This window comes from Brienomyrus brachyistius, chromosome 7 (genome assembly GCF_023856365.1).
Source record: "Brienomyrus brachyistius isolate T26 chromosome 7, BBRACH_0.4, whole genome shotgun sequence".
Lineage (NCBI taxonomy): Eukaryota > Metazoa > Chordata > Actinopteri > Osteoglossiformes > Mormyridae > Brienomyrus > Brienomyrus brachyistius.
In genome coordinates this window covers 20,652,169-20,656,446 of record NC_064539.1, presented here as the reverse complement: position 1 = coordinate 20,656,446, position 4,278 = coordinate 20,652,169, and the positions used below count along the sequence as shown (strand labels likewise).

General features: G+C 39.4%; 1 long non-coding RNA gene across 1 annotated transcript; it reads left to right on the top strand.

The window, feature by feature from the left end:
- Positions 1-263: 263 nt before the first annotated feature.
- LOC125746271 (uncharacterized) lies at positions 264-3,687 on the top strand. The gene is made up of 3 exons (XR_007398907.1): positions 264-307; positions 1,291-1,339; positions 2,091-3,687. It is a non-coding gene; the product is annotated as an uncharacterized LOC125746271 (long non-coding RNA).
- Positions 3,688-4,278: the final 591 nt, after the last annotated feature.

Below are 4,278 nucleotides of genomic sequence, written 5' to 3'. Positions count from 1 at the left end.
TTAAGTCAGGTCTGTGGAGTAACATTGAATACAGCTCTCTGGCACCCTCTCTGTGAGAAAGCAATCATTAGCCTGAAATCCTTAGCCAGACTATATATACTCCGGGTTTGTCTCCGCCTCCAAAATTTTACGCCAATGGATATGGGAATCGGACCGTGACTGACGTGAGTTCCCCGCCCACAGGAGCAGTTGCTAGCCAATCATAAGGAGGCGGTTCTTCTGTACTATTCAAATACTAAACTGACTTTACCAGACTGGAATGTTCTCATGACGCGCAAAGAGCCGATGCTGAGCGCCTAGTCAACGGGTAAATGTGAATTTAAAGCAAATTTTTTTTGCAATTCGTAGAAACTTAAAACGATTCGGCATTAAAGTTGTTTAATATATTGGTAGATGTTTCTGCAATATATGCCTTTTTCTCTCAAAAATATTTTCTGTAAGTAAACGTAATATTATTCCGTAGTGACATTTATAACGTACTTACTTTAAATGGGCATTTGACAAGTAATATTTTAAAGAGCTTTTGGTTTAAACAGCATTAATTAATTTATTTAAAAAGTCATATTTGTTTAGTCAAGTAGATAGCAACAAGCAGATATTTCACAAAAATACCATAAGTAAAAACCCGAACTACTTTTGTAGTCTCCTGCAACTTTGCTGTCATCATATTTTCTATATACCGTTAATGAGACACCCACGTCTACGCCATTAGTATATGGTGAATTATACTTTCTTAATTATACGATGGCTGATTTCCTCCTAATATCCACGTGTATGGAATTGGATGTTTTCTTGTACGAAGCTGAAGTTATGGAGAAACAAATTCAGGCATGTTCGACAGCGTTCAACCCAATAAAATGAACAAATGTCGAAGCATCAGTATTATTGTGTATTGATATTTAATTGTTACTTTGCAATTCCCGCATATTTAATCAAGTGGCTTTCTGGAAGTTACAGCACGTTTCACGTATCTTAAAGTCATTCGGTTGAAAATGGATGGTCGACATTATTTTTCTTTGTTTTTAAACAGAAATGTACATCATAACGATACCTTAAACTGTCATTGGATATCTAATGTAATTACGTGTACACAGTAATGGTGGATTTCTTCTCGATATTTCCCAGTTAAGTTCTTGTAAACATAGTCGTGGAGAGTAACACACAGGAAAACTGTAAAATACAGTAAAAGTTAAGAGTGGCACAATGGATCAGCCTCAGTTTCAGGGGTCTGAATTCTGAAGTTTGTTGAGTGGGCAGGTTGTGTCCATGTTTTCATTCTGTTTCTTCTAGGTAACTGGATTTCCTCATTCTCCTCAGGTGAACTGATTACCCTTAGCAGGTGTGTGTGTGGTCCAGGTATACATTTCATTGTGGGGACCAAATGGTCCCACAATGTGATAAAAGCCTATTATTTGACATTGTGTGGATTATTTTTCTTGATCCTCACAAGGGGAAATTCAGTTTTATAAAAATCTGAGACTGCAATCAAAAAACAAAAAATGCCAAAAGTCTTGTATTTTTGTTTGGTTACTTATGGTTAAGGTTAGGGCTGGGTAGGGTTAAGGTTGTCATTGTTGGGATTTGGGTTTTGCCCATAGAAATGAATGGACGGTGCTCACAAAGATACAAGTACAGGTCTCTCTCTTTCACTCTGACTGCATGTGCGCATAGGTGTGTGTCTGTCTGTCTGTGTGTCTGCCCGACTGACTGCCTAATTTTATGTCCTGTGTTTTTTAGAAGGGGGTTTTGAGTCAACAAACCCCTGTTTGGATCAGTGAATGCCTAGAAAGAATGCGATAAAATTTATTTCAATTTTGTAATTAGGTGACATATACAGACTAAATACCAAATATGTATGACTTTCTGTTCTTTCTAAATTAGTTGATTTTTTTCAGATACAAATGACCCCTTTGTATGTTTGGTTCATTATATTGTAGTGTAATATAAATAGTGGTATATTATTTTATATGTATTTATATTAGTTTTTATTTAGCAGACAAATATTACATCATAACATATGTTCTGTGAAGGAGTCGCCAATTTTAAACACCAGGTCTTTTCTAGTGGTGTCCTGTCTGTGCCCTGTACAGGCCTTTCTGCCTTGTGTCATCTGCGATTGGCTTCTGGCCTCTCTGCAACCCTGATCGGGATAAGCAGGTCGAAGACGGATGGATTGATGGAGGGATGGACGGATGAGTGGACAGACAGATGTGTCTAATTGTACTGGCATCCTGTCCAGAGTGTACCCCTGCATGGTGCCCTGTGCATCCTGGGACTCCAGATGGTTGGATTCCGGTTAGAAATTAAGTTCATTGTACCGCGGTACATGACTTAAAGGTGAAGAACACCATTTAATCCATTTAATTTGTAATTTAGTTACAGATGTTCTCCATGTGTCATGCAGTATTCCTTCTGTAGACCAAAACATGCAACGTTCCAGGGTGTACTCTACCCTTGTGCCCTGTACTGTCTGGGATAGTCTCCAATGCCCCCCCCCCCCCAGTCCTCATGACCTTCATCAGGATAAGTGGTTAGAAGATGGATGGATAATCTGTCACCATCTCCGCCTTCAAAGCATTTCCTCACATGGAAGTCATGGAACGGGAAGAGGGGGACGGAGCCATGATGTAGGAGCACTGCACGGTCATCTTAAGTGCTGCCTCTGATCTCCGCGAACATGAGAGACAGGGGTGTACCGCCTCTGCATCTTAACAATGCCTGGGAACAAGAACGGCCTTCCTTTGGCTATGCGTCGAGGGGGGAAATCAATAGCCGCATATGTAAGTAAGGCAGCCTAGCGAACTGGAAGGGCGATAAGCCCGTGGGCCCAAGGTGTGCAGAAGTGGATGTGTGATTCGTGTGCCTCTTCTTCCAAACAGCTGAGGTTTCGGGTTTTGAGATCTTTGTGGTTTTGATCCTCACTTTCCTGTGACAGGATATGCTAGAATTTAGCCTAGTAAGTTTGCAAAAAAATGCCGGTGATTTTTACGCAGTTCTTGCTGAAATAAAATGCACAAACACAAAACCTAAGGAGATTGTAAGCCATGTGTGGTCACTAAAAAACCAAAATAGCTTTTAAAAAGCATCCAGGCCAGAGGTAAGGATGTCAGGTATAAATGTGGTCGAAATGTTTCTGTCCAGCTGCATGTGGGAGATATTTTGTGATTATGCAGCAGGCATGACACTAACCAGAAATCAAAATTGTACCATCACAGTTTCTCCAACTGAGCAGGTAAGATGACCCAAAGTTGATCCAAATGTGTATGACTCCAAGGGGTGATATGACTACTGTAATGCATTCACACAAACACAGTGAGCTCGACAGATATGCCACCAAAAAATGGTCATATATACCAACAGAGGTGTACTGGTTTAACGGTTAGCTTGCATCTACATTTACGTTTATTTACTTAACAGATGTCTTTGTCTAAAGTCACATACAAGCAAGACTGATATTACATTACAAACATACAGCTGTCAAGGACCCAACCAAGCAAGTGTAGTTAGACTGATCTTCCAATGAATGACCAGCAGCAAGTGAAAGTTAAAGTGAGCATCAGAGCAAGACTATAGATTACAAACATAGCAGGAAGCTAATGAGAGAGCCATTCAATCACAGACAAGTGCAAAAAATGGCATTCAGGATGCGCCTCAGACCACAGAGGAATCACAGATGAAGATAGGACAGGTCAGTGGCTGGAGAGCTAGCGGAGGTGTTCCTGGAACAGATGAGTCTTGAAGCATATCTTGAAGGTTGAAAGGGATTCTGATGACCGGAAGTTAAGATAAGAATAACACTGTAAAAGATGTAGTCTCATTGACATTACATTTAGTACTCCATGAAATTACGTAATAGATCGCAAAGCTGATACATTTACTTGATCTTTCCAAATTTTTACTAAATCAGGAAAATTGTGATTTATGTAAACTAAAAAAAAAACATTAAGTAAAGTCAAAAATACAAGCACTATCCATACATATTTCTTTTTTTTTATTCTTGCCAAACCACATAATCTTATTGTTGCTATGATTACCTCTTTACGGCATAGTAAGTTACCGGGTAACTCAATTATAAAAGATTACAAAAAAGAGATGTGAAAATGAGTCACATTGTGAAATTTTAAGTATCACAATGTGGCAGAGACTTAATGTCTACTAAGCGAATGAGGTACTAATATGACTTTGGATATCACCTTTGCCACACAGCACAGCTAATAAAAAGCCTAACCGGACAAACATAACTACCGAATCACCCAGAAGATGCTAATGACTCATGAC